The sequence below is a fragment of the Oreochromis niloticus genome, linkage group LG3 (assembly GCF_001858045.2).
Source record: "Oreochromis niloticus isolate F11D_XX linkage group LG3, O_niloticus_UMD_NMBU, whole genome shotgun sequence".
NCBI lineage: Eukaryota > Metazoa > Chordata > Actinopteri > Cichliformes > Cichlidae > Oreochromis > Oreochromis niloticus.
In genome coordinates, this window is record NC_031967.2 from 21,153,550 (window position 1) to 21,166,700 (window position 13,151).

General features: G+C 38.0%; 2 protein-coding genes and 1 long non-coding RNA gene across 3 annotated transcripts in view; 2 read left to right on the plus strand and 1 right to left on the minus strand.

Moving 5' to 3' along the window:
* The window catches only part of LOC109198185 (low affinity immunoglobulin gamma Fc region receptor II-b), a 997,390-nt gene that overhangs the window by 670,469 nt on the left and 313,770 nt on the right, over positions 1-13,151 (minus strand). The window lies entirely within an intron of this gene.
* LOC109201287 (obscurin) overlaps positions 1-13,151 on the plus strand; it is a 493,328-nt gene that overhangs the window by 291,832 nt on the left and 188,345 nt on the right. The window lies entirely within an intron of this gene.
* Positions 3,358-6,269, plus strand: LOC109201303 (uncharacterized). The gene is made up of 3 exons (XR_003219473.1): positions 3,358-3,681; positions 5,599-5,847; positions 6,211-6,269. It is a non-coding gene; the product is annotated as an uncharacterized LOC109201303 (long non-coding RNA).

Sequence of the window (13,151 nt, forward strand, 5' to 3'; positions counted from 1 at the left end):
TTCAGATCTGCTAGGCGTGGATCACCATCGAGGTTCAACAGTCTCAGGTTTCAGTGCCAAGATCTGCACTCGGCTAATAAACTTGGCCTGTTGTGCAACACAAACACTGAAGTCTTATTCCAGCATTCCTAACAGCTCAGCTGGAAATCACATCCAAACTGCTCCCTGTAATGTCAGTGGTGACGTTCACCGTGCTTATTATTGTGGCCAGAAGACATCTGTGCACATCGACAGGAAATGTCAGCTTCCACAGCAAAAGAATATAAAACACACTTACTAGGTCTCATCTTAGCTATCAGAGGCTTCAACATCAGATTTAGTAAAGAACAAGGACATAGCATGATAACTGACACCAAAGAAAACCAACTGTGACTCACCAAATCCTCATTCAAACTCCATCAAACAGATTTTATCCACAAGGACTGAAGTTGGACACCATCACTGTCAAAGACTGGAAATAAAAAAGCATCTGTTCACAACTTGCTCTGTTGTTGAATCTCTTCCCCTCACTCAGGTTTCTCCTGCTCGCTGTGATTACACTGATTGGCTGTTACTGGTACATTTGATAAAGAACCAATACACCAAAAACAAAAGTACAAAATAACACGAATGAAATTATAACTGCTCACAATCATTTAGGAACAATTCTCAAATGTGCAAAATACAATCAGATGATATTAACCTGGGTTACTTTCTCATTATGGATCAAAAAAACTCAGTCATACTTCAAATTAATTATTTGAACTGTGCATTTATGTAATTAACTGTAAATTCTGAAAAGTCAATATAAAACAAAATCACTGTGCTGATCAAAAGAGTATTTTAGAGTTTTTGTCTGACTCATTTTTTAATGCTTCACCATTAAGGTTTTGTGATATTTGATCATTTACATATTTCCATCCAGATCTTTAAATTGTTCTGATTCAGTCATTTTTACTTTTATGTTCTTGTTCTAAACTGAACTGCAGCGAAACCAAAGGCTGAACTGAGAGCTGATAACACAGCTGTTCCAGTAGGGGGCAGTGTGACCCTGACCTGCTCTGTGAGCCCATCATCATCATCATCATCATCATCATCTGGATGGAAATACTACTGGTACAGAGATGGGAAATCTTATGAAGCTTTGACAAATGGACAAATCAGTGTCTCAGAGGGAGGACTCTACAGCTGCAGAGGAGGAAGAGGAGAACCAGTTTACTACACAGAGGACAGTGAGTCAGTCAGGATTGACACAACTGGTGAGTTTAACTTCCCACAAAGCACAACTGATGGTATTTGCACCTTTTGACTTTTGTGTGATTTAATTGTACTTCCTTGAACATTAACAGTGTCAAACAGGCCTGTTGTGACTCTGTATCCAAACTGGTCTGAGATATACAGAGGAGAGACGATCACTGTCAGATGTGAGATCCATGGAGGAGACACTGAGTGGGATTATGAGTGGGAAACAAACAGCACCATAAAACCTCCAAATCAAAATGAATACAGGATTAGATCTGCTTCATCATCCAACAGTGGAAACTATCGCTGTAAGGGCAGAATGAAAAGTTCACAGCATAAAACAACAGAGTGGAGTGATTCAGTCACACTGACAGTTTCTGACAGTAAGTCATGTTTGCTTTAAGCTGTTTGAACACTTTGTAAAATGTGTTTCTGTTCATATAGACTGAGATTATTATTCTTTGTATAAACTGAGCTCACTGTTCAGAGACTGGACTACATGTTCACTGAGAGAAAATCTTTGTTGAACAGATAAACCCCGTCCTGTCCTCACTGTGTCTCCATCATGGCTGAGTCCTGGAGCCTCAGTAACTCTGAACTGTCAGGTTGAACATCCGTCTGCAGGATGGAGCTTCTACTGGTATAAAGCTGTTCCTGATCTATCAGAGAAATCCTCCAGTTATGAGCTGCTACCTGATGGCAGTGGGACTGCACAGGACTCCTACATCATTCATGGACAGACACACACAGCAGGATATGTGTGCAGAGCTGGAAGAGGAGACCCAGAGTATCACACTGATCACAGTCAACCAAAGTTTGTCTGGTCTGCAGGTCAGTTTGTTTCTCTCTGTCCTTTCAATAAGCTCATGTTAGGTCATCATTTTTATTCACCAGGATTTAGACCATTAAAATCTCATCTCCATGACAACCATTGATATCTGTGTACATTAAAACTCCCCAAAAGAAGAACTGAACTGAATATTTTCCTTTCTCTCTGTGATCAAACCAAACTGAATTTCCTTGTTTCCTTTTCTTATTGCTCAGTTTTTATTTAATGTGATAACATGAAAAACAAAAGACATCTATGAGATTTTAATATTTTCTCTTTGAATAATTTTACTTCGATATTTAAACTCATGTTACTGTTTGTACTGATGATTTTTACTTAGTGCACAGACAGGATTTACACAGTTAAGACTCTTTGTTTAGTGCTCAGGTAGGTGTTCAGATAAAAAAGTCAAATATAGTTAATAAAGAAACAAAGATGTCAGCAGGCAGGTTAACAGCTCTGACAAATACAAGAAAAACACTGACTACAGATGGACGCTAGAAGAAGACGTCACAAATAACAGCTGCTGTTATTGTTCATTTCAAATATCCTTCAAAGGTTTTTAGTTTTGGTCCTGCTGCTGCAAAATATCTCACTGTAGAAGGAATCTGTGAAACAGACAATATCACAGAATTATGACAGAAACATTACAGCAAATGACTGAAGTGTGTTCAGAGTGATCTGTATCAGGTGGATAATGCTGAGAGTGATGACTCAAAGCTCATGATGTCACATGATGTGTACCAAGCTCTACATGAGCTGCCAGCAGATAAAGCATGTGGGTTAGATCATCTTAAACATGTCAGTATTCGGCTCCTTTGTTTTCCATTGATTTGACTGTCTGTGTGATTCAGGGCTTGTTGTCAGACTCAGTGTTGTCTGTTCTATTAGTGCTGATCAGGGTTAAAGCTGGTAAAGTCCTGATAATTAGAGTGCGCCCCAGGGTGGCTGTGGCTACAATGTAGCTTGCCATCACCAGTGTGTGAATGGGTGGATGACTGAATGTGTAAAGCGCTATACAAATACAGGCCATTTACCATTTAATTATATGTCTTAAACCTCAGCCAGTACAACATGAAAAGTTTTAGAAATAAATCTGCTGACAGATTAAACATGTTTATTAACTCCACTGATAACCAGCTTGGCTTTAAATCTAAACATCGCACTGATTTGTGTTTATATTGAAGGAAACTGTAAACAAATGTTGAGGAAATAACTCATCAGTTTTTATGTTTCACTGATGCCTCCAAAGCTTTTGGTGGTGTTCGGTGGTTCTGATCTTCATAACAAAAGCTTCAAACGAATATTTTCACTGTGATATTTTGAATGCTAACATCTGTGAGCTTTGTCTCTTCACTGCATGTTGTTTCCAGATGTTCATTCAGCAGCGTCTCTCACAGTGAGTCCTGACAGAGTGCAACACTTCACCTCTGACTCTGTCTCACTGACCTGTGAGGGAAACTTCACTGAGTGGAGAGTGAGGAAGTTCTCTGAGGGCGGCCGACTCTCTGACTGTAGGAGAATGACTGGATCCACATGTAACATCAACACATCAAAGTCAGATACTGGAGTGTACTGGTGTGAGTCTGGATCAGGAGAGTTCAGCAGTGCAGTCAACATCACCGTACAGAGTATGTTATTATGCATTTACTTCTTGGATCTGAATGATTTAGACGTCACATGAACATTTGTCCCAGCTTTGCTGTATGTGAAGTAATTCTATGTGGCAACACAAAGAACAATGAGAATTTCAGACAATTTTAGGCACCAAAACATCAAAAATATTCTTGGTTTTTGTTGTCATTTTAATTTAGTATTTTATATTTTCTCTGTCAGAATAAAACTCAACATCTCTGTCATCAGATTAGATCAACTTTTAATATCTCCAGTTTAATATCAATCAGAAAAATTTAGGGAAATGTGTCATGCAAAATAAAACAAACATACAAACCCTCATTCACAAGTTCACCCATAACCATTAAATAATGTCACTGTTAATAATTTGACTCCTGTAGGGAAGATGAAGGGAGCATCCAAACTATATTTCCAGTCGTCTTAATCAGATTTTGAATTTGGGATCTGAGCTCAGAAAATCAAACCATGTAGTGATACCATATCTCCGTATAATTTTTCTATACATATTTCTGCACATAGTTACCTGTATATACAAACTTCAGTTGCTTATGTATATAGGACCACTTTGTGTCTTCCTTTTATACTATATATTGTCCTTGCTAGAGGAGCTGTGTAACACCCAAACTTTTCATCCATGGGATAATAAAGGTCTATTCTATTCTATTGTATTCTATTCTATTCTATTCTATTCTATTCTATTCTATTCTATTTTATTCTATTCTATTCTATTCTATTCTATAATGGATAATAGATTCAACAGTCTCCATATCAAATAGTAACATGATGCATTTATCCACTAAATGGACCCTCAGCCTTCTAAAAAAACTCAAGCACTGACTACACAAATGATCCACATGATGAACCCACTGTAACTGAACATTTAAACACTGAAATGTTGTCACTTGTTTGAAATTCTCTCCAGTAATTAAAACTAGGCTGAGATCTCCAATTGATCTTTGATAATAGATCATTATAAATATGAAGATGATTGGTTTTCTTGATATTTAACATGAAGTTGTGCTTCTAACAACACTGAAGAATCCCTTCAATCTCAATTTTGTAAACGGCAACATCTGAATCTTTGGCTAACAGATTAAAAACTGCTGTATCATCAGAAAATGTAATCACATAGTTATTTGTACACTCACACTTCCTTAAATTTTCTTTTGACTTCTTGTTAAACTGATCTCAGCTCCATTAAGTCATCATTATGGAAAGCTGATTGTTTTGATGTAATCCATTGTTTTAATTCAGCAGGGACATATTGTTTATTGTTTGGAAATAGTTTAATAATCGTTATCGGTTCTGTAGAATCAACACAAACATCAGTGTATCCTGTAATCTCCTCTGCCATCTCATTACTATTGTTATGTTGATGAAGGTCACAGTCTGTGGATATGAAAGCAGCAACTCCTCCATATCCTGACTGTCTTTGATTTGGATTTTTACTTTGTCAGTGTGGATTTTAACTGTAGATGAGCTGGACAGTGTTAGGATCCAAATTACAGAGAGGTGGTCAACATATGCATGTCTTATATTACGCGAATGTTTGTCCTGTATCTTTTTCATTCGTCTGTCATTAATGACATATTGATGAAATCCAAATTACAGTGGTTAAAATCTCCTAGAACAAATATTGGTGGATGCTCCCTAACTCTTAATTGCTGATGCACACAGTCTGCTATTTTTGAAGCACCCGAAGATGCATTACCGCTATCTGGGGTTTTTACAACACATATAAAAATCTTCCTGAATTTTTTCAGTTGGTAACAAGGTTTTTAAAAATAAAAACTCAAGGGAAAATCTCCCTGAGGTCAGATCTCTGTGTAGATAATGAGACACGACTCACAGCTTTTTCTAAAAGTGTGCACCAGCTGGTCTGACTGAAACAATTGTGTGTGATTGTGTCACAGATGATGGTAATGGTCCTATCCTGGTGAGTCCTGTTCATCCTGTGACTGAGGGAGCTTCTGTTAGTCTGAGCTGCAGTTTGAAAACACAAAAAATACTTTCCAATGTGTTTTTCTATCACAATGACAAACTTATTCAAAATGATCCCCGAGGGGAGCTGAACATCTCTGCAGTGTCAACGTCTGATGAAGGTTTCTACAAGTGTCAGTACTCAGGAAGAGAGTCAGCACAGAGCTGGATGTCAGTTAAAGGTGAGCAGGATCAAAAGATGTGATGCATTTTTGTAAATGAGTTTTATGACTGAGAAATAACATCATATTGTCTCTTTTAAGGTTTGAAGCCACCTGGGTCTATTTTGGGAGAACTGTCATAACATTATGTTTTGTAATGTCAAATATAACATTACTTTAATATTATGTTGTTTACATAATAAACAATATAATATTCACTACAAACTTCTCATTGTACAAATAAAACAACTGAACACATAGATACTGCAATACTCTTCCCTTAAAAGTAAATAATCACAGAGTGAGCTGCCTTGACAGAGGTTTGTGCTCTCAGAATGCTTCTTTTATACTTTATTAATAATTAATTATTGTTTGTTGTTACAGTAACTGTGTCAGGAGCTGACAGCTCTTCATCTCCTGTGTGGTTGATGGTTGGACTGGTTTGTGGAGTCTCTCTCATTATTATTCTCCTGCTCTTGTTGTATCGCTGCAGACAGTCCAAGTGTAAGAGCCTCTTCTTTTCATGCTGTATTAGAGAGTTTATTTACTACATACACTTTAATTATTCACACATATACATGTATCCTGATCTCATGACACTAAATATCAGTGGAACAATTTATACATGATAAACATGTGTAATAACATTTGTCTCTTTCACAGATTCCTGCTTCACCAGGTTGGTAAAATACTTTTTATTATTATTTTAAACAAACATCAGTTACTTTTGAGTTTATTGTGTTTATTTCCTGTTTTAGGTCGATCCAGTCTGAGAGTCACAGTCCGGGCTCCTCCACAAATCATGGAGTCAACCAGGATGAAACTCATAACTACGACTCTCCTCATCCTGGTCAGTATTTAAACTGATCTTTATTATCATTATTAATATTGACTTTTATTAAACCTTTATTGACCGTAACATTTCTTAGGTTCATTTTGTGCTCAGCAGTTTTTCAAAGAACATTTATCAAAATCCAGTTGGACAAACATCCAAACAGCAAACTGACACATGAACATAAAATGAGAAATAAACAGGATTTTACAGCCTGATTGTATCTTTAACTCAACTGAAAGAACTTAAGCAGAATTATTGAAAATTGTAGGTCTTTATTAAAATTTATAATGTGACCCAGGTTCATTTTGTTTTAGGTTTGTTTGTTTTATTAAACTCTATGACTCAGTCACACAAGTTGAAGACAACAGAAATGGTGCAGTATATGTGTTGAAAAGCACAGAGCAGTTAGAGATGAAACTTGTTTTTGATTTAATTTAATTGTTGAATTTCATTCCTTGTGACATGTTTACAATCCTGTAACTAAAATATGAACATTTCAGGATCAGATGAACATCAAGACGTCACATACGCTCTTATTGAACTTAAAACCTTTGAAAAGAAGCGTAAGTACATAAAACTTGTGCAGTTTAAAAATAATAAATGTAAATGTAATGTAAAAATACAGTAAATAAAGATTAAAAAATTAACAGTTAATTATTTTCTTATGCCCAATAATCTGATCATCTTCACAGGGAAGCATCATAAACCAGAGCAGAGTGCTGTTTACTCTGAGGTGCAGACGGGAGCTGCAGGTACAGTCACAACAGTCTCATTCAGTGTTTGTACTGAAATGTGTCATTTCAATATGTTGCAGCTAATTATAGGTCAACATGGAGTTTAGTTATTCACTTACCAAGCTCACCTACTACACATCAGCAGAGTTAATCTGCAGTCATTTAGGGTTTTGGTGGGTTAGTCATTAAGTCAGGTGTATTTGTTTAACATGATACTGTGTTGTTGTCATCATTCAAAGCACACAAACACAGACACACTGGAGAAGGTGAACAGATTTATTGAGTAATTCAAAAACAACAGCAGGTCAGAATGTTTGCAAAAAACGATGAGTTCTAATTTTAATCAAACATAATCAAGGATAAATCGAATCAATATATTGAATGAGGCCTCAGAGGAGTGTAACGCTGACCAGGGCGTACCTCCTCTTCCCCCCCCCTTCTTCCTTTCTTTCAGCTCATGACTGTAGCTGAAATCAGCATTGCACAGGGTAGATTATTCAGATTAGGATAAAATTCAGGTGATTGAATTAAGTGATTATTACTATTTGATTAAGATTTTGCTTTGCATATCCTCTGTACTCTTTTTGTAACTCTTTTGTATAACAGTAAAGGACTCAATCACCAAGAGCAAGGATCATTGAGGGGAGCATAGCATTAACATCATTAATGGTGTTAATGTCAGATGAATAGCGTCTGATGAATCCTACTTGACCACTCAGGCAGTGTTTTATCAGAGGAGCAGGATAGAAATCCAGCTGTAGGCAGTTAGAGCTGTGAGTTTTCTCACCACTGACTTAATCCAGTTTCTGCATTACCTCTTAGAATCAGAAACTTGGACCCTCAGGTTACCTTTGGGTTACTGGGCGATCCACAGCTTGTAAGAGTTTAAATATACCTCTAAGTCCACACGCATCCTGTCATAAACAGCTTTCTGTCATATATCTGCTGATCAAATGTATCCTGAGCTCTGACTTCTCTTTTAGAGGACAGTCTGATGTATGCTGAGGTCAAACGCCCCCAAAAAGAAAAAGCCAAGAAGAAAGCAGGTAAACAAAGTCTGCCATCACCTCCAGTGAATGTTGTTCAACATGTTTATGTGGTTTTAAAATCTGCAGCAGTTTGTTCTAAAATCACATTAGGAAGCTTTCTTGGTAATTCTGCTTACTTTAGTCTTCAAGTTATTAAATGGCGAACATCCTGAAACTTGGACATTTCTGTTCTTTGTGTGTTTGTCTTACAGGTCAGTGAGGAGAGCTGTAGCAGCAAAGCCAAGAAGAAGCTTTTTATGAATCCACTGTTGCTCCTCTGCTGCCCAAATATCAGACACACTCACTTTTTAGTGTTTATGAAGATGATACTGAATAATAATTTCGTATAGACTTGGTACTGTCTTTCAGCATAAAGCACACAGAGGTGTGTCCTGTTTCAAATTCATGCTCTTTATATTCAGCTGATATTTTGCATTCTTTGTTGAGTTTTAAGATCTACATCATGCACATCATGTATGTATCGCATTGATTTCAAAATCCTTCTGCTCACTTTTAAAATTCTAAATAACCTGGACCCTTGATCTGTGCCCCCCCCATCATGGTCTGAGGCAACCATAACAATTATACCTAAAGACGGCAAAAACAAAATGCTGTGCAGCTCATACAGGGAGTGCAGAATTATTAGGCAAATGAGTATTTTGTCCACATCATCCTCTTCATGCATGTTGTCTTACTCCAAGCTGTATAGGCTTGAAAGCCTACTACCAATTAAGTATATTAGGTGATGTGTGATCATCGAACAATCAAGCGTTTCATTCAAAATAGTCAACAGGGTCGCAAGAAGCGTGTGGAAAAACCAAGGCGCAAAATAACTGCCCATGAACTGAGACAAGTCAAGCGTGCAGCTGCCAAGATGCCACTTGCCACCAGTTTGGCCATATTTCAGAGCTGCAACATCACTGGAGTGCCCAAAAGCACAAGGTGTGCAATACTCAGAGACATGGCCAAGGTAAGAAAGGCTGAAAGACGACCACCACTGAACAAGACACACAAACTGAAACGTCAAGACTGGGCCAAGAAATATCTCAAGACTGATTTTTCTAAGGTTTTATGGACTGATGAAATGAGAGTGAGTCTTGATGGGCCAGATGGATGGGCCCGTGGCTGGATTGGTAAAGGGCAGAGAGCTCCAGTCCGACTCAGACGCCAGCAAGGTGGAGGTGGAGTACTGGTTTGGGCTGGTATCGTCAAAGATGAGCTTGTGGGGCCTTTTCGGGTTGAGGATGGAGTCAAGCTCAACTCCCAGTCCTACTGCCAGTTTCTGGAAGACACCTTCTTCAAGCAGTGGTACAGGAAGAAGTCTGCATCCTTCAAGAAACACATGATTTTCATGCAGGACAATGCTCCATCACACGCGTCCAAGTACTCCACAGCGTGGCTGGCAAGAAAGGGTATAAAAGAAGAAAAACTAATGACATGGCCTCCTTGTTCACCTGATCTGAACCCCATTGAGAACCTGTGGTCCATCATCAAATGTGAGATTTACAAGGAGGGAAAACAGTACACCTCTCTGAACAGTGTCTGGGAGGCTGTGGTTGCTGCTGCACGCAATGTTGATGGTGAACAGATCAAAACACTGACAGAATCCATGGATGGCAGGCTTTTGAGTGTCCTTGCAAAGAAAGGTGGCTATATTGGTCGCTGATTTGTTTTTGTTTTGTTTTTGAATGTCAGAAATGTATATTTGTGAATGTGGAGATGTTATATTGGTTTCACTGGTAAAAATAAATAATTGAAATGGGTATATATTTGTTTTTTGTTAAGTTGCCTAATGCACAGTAATAGTCACCTGCACACACAGATATCCCCCTAAAATAGCTCAAACTATAAACAAACTAAAAACTACTTCCAAAAACATTCAGCTTTGATATTAATGAGTTTTTTGGGTTCATTGAGAACATGGTTGTTGTTCAATAATAAAATTATTCCTCAAAAATACAACTTGCATAATAATTCTGCACTCCCTGTACAGGCTGATATCAGTCCTCGTTTACCCCAGATTTGATAGGTGAAGATCAAACTGGGTTTGTTGGGGCCTGGCAAACCTAAGACAACATAAGATGCTCTCTTCATATAATCAATAATATAACAGAAAATAATCATAAAGCAGTATTAATTAGTTTGGATGCCAAAAAGGCCTTTGATTGTGTTAGCTGGACGTATATGTTTTTGGTCCTAGAAAGATTTGGTTTTGCTGAAAACTCCATTAACAGTATTAAGACATTATATTCAATGCCTACAGTAAGAGTCAAGATAAATGGACGAATCACAGACCGTATAAGGTTGGAAATTACTAGTAAGGGGCTTTGTACTGACCCCCCCTGTTCTGGACAACTGGTTAAGCGTTGTTGAGGAGATTCATAAAATGGAAAAACTTACCTTTTTGTTAAGGTAAAGCTAATACTTATACGACAAGATGGGACAAGTGGCTGAAATCTATCCAAAATTAGTATGCCCACCCTCCCTTTTTTCCCTGTTTGTGCCTCCTCACAACTACATACATTTCTGTATGCCTCTCCTAGGCTGCTCATACATCTGTACATGTGTTGTCAATCCATGAATGTAATGTCATGTTCTCACTGCCAGAATTGCTTGGTGGGGAAAAGCTGTGATTTTCAGTCGACTGCTTGTTTTGTTGTTGTTGTTGTTTTTTGTTTTCCTTTGTTGTCCTAAAAAAAATCTGTAAAACCTTTATTAAAAACTAAGTTTTTAATGGCTGTTTTAAAGTTTTTGTTGAAGCTGTATTGTGATACTACCTTTCCTTTTTTCAGTAAGATCTAGTGCTCTACATTTAGAAGTACTCTGACTTCATGTATGTAGACATTATTACTATTTCTAATTATTGAAGAAAGAAAGAAAAGTCGGATCATCAAAACAAGTTGGTTAGGTCCCACTACACATTTGTGCCCAGAGCTCTGTGTGTTCAGGTCCAGCCATGACTTTTGAGGATATTGAGCTGTGCTTGTCCCACATGTGGCTTCCTAGAGGAACAAAACACAACTGGGTGCAAAAACATTATCAATAAAAACTGTGAGGTGCAGCTCTGCTTTCTTTGTCTGTTTGTTTTTAAAATATTATTACTCCTCAATCCAGAAGCAGACCTGGACAGTTCACCATTGCTCACATGACTAACTCACAGAGACATAAACATTCAGGCTCACATTCACACCTACGACCACTTTAGAATTACCAGTTAATCTAACATGCAGGTCTCTGGACTGTGGGAGGGAGGTGTAGTACCCGGAGAGGGGCCACGCAGACGTGTGGAAAACCCATCAGGACCTTCTTGCTGTGAGGAGACAGTGCCAACCAGCACACTGCTGCCACCTGCTGGTCTCTTACTACATTACATCAGTCATCTCAGGAACGCAGCTGTGCAGCAGATTCAGACTCATTTATCCACACACAGGAGAGTACAAAAAACCCAAGATAACCAAAACCACAGAATAAACAAGAACACAGAATATTATAAAGAAACACAAAACACTGAGTCGTAAGACTCAGGACGATGACATATCTTTTGTTATGAGCTGATCATTCAACAGCTTAATGTGCTATAAAGCTATAATGAATCAGCTGGTCTGCTTTGGCAGGATTGTGGTCAATAAATTATTAGATTAAGTCGAGACGAGTCAAAACGCTTCCAAATGGAAGAAGATTTACAAAAAAAAAAAAACAACAACTTTCCAAGCAGTTTAACATGTGAGACGTGTTACGACCCAGAAGACTGTGTACAGTTATGTTTGTGGATAGAGATGATGAGTTTGATTGTAAGTCCTCAGTTTACTGGCGTCATTGAACGATCTGGGGTGTAGTGCTCTACAGATGCTGAAGACACTGTTTGAGTAATACTTGATATCCCTTTTTTTAAAAAGTAGCCAATGAAACACCACAGCACAGGAGTTTTATTTTGTTGTTGTTTTGTAGTACTTCATAATACACTATATAGTTGTTGGTGTTATTTCCCACCATTTACTGTGTAACTTTGTGAATTTATAGCAATATTGTATTTAACTGTAGTGAAACTACACTCAGGGATCCTGGTTTAACCCCAAAGATCTCTGGAACCACAGCTGCTGACCAAACTTACAGATTTATATTTTTGTTTTTTACTTGTTTAAGAAAATACTGCACACTGCTGCTACAGGACCAAAACACTGCATCACAATGGAGGCTGCTGGTATTTGCCTAATATGATAGCTCATGTACCCCAGGCTCACTGTAACTGCATCATCTCTGAATGTTAACAATACAGCAGTGCCCGACTCTTCAAACCTACAATCTTGACCTCAGCTGCTTCTACATCTTTAAACACAGCACTTTCAGACTCTCAGGGCTCATATCAGTCAGTTTTTACCCTGACTGGGAACAAATCACTTTCAGTGCCTTTACTCTCTGCACCTCAGACTTACAGGAAACAACAGGAAACAATATTCCCATTCAGTAACATTTTCATATTCAACACATTTCTCATCTTTATGCTGTTTGTACATCTTGAGCCTCTTCACTCACATCATAAAATGTAACAAGAAATTTAAATCCACCGACTTCTTCAAATTTAGACACTATTTCATGAACACCAACACTCCCACTCCTGCTCTCAGACCTACCCCCCTCTGTGGTTTGGCTCTTTTGACCCTACTTTTCTTCTTCAGTTTGATTCCCTCTTGTGCCATAATTAGCTTCCAAGGGAGTCCAAAGGAACAT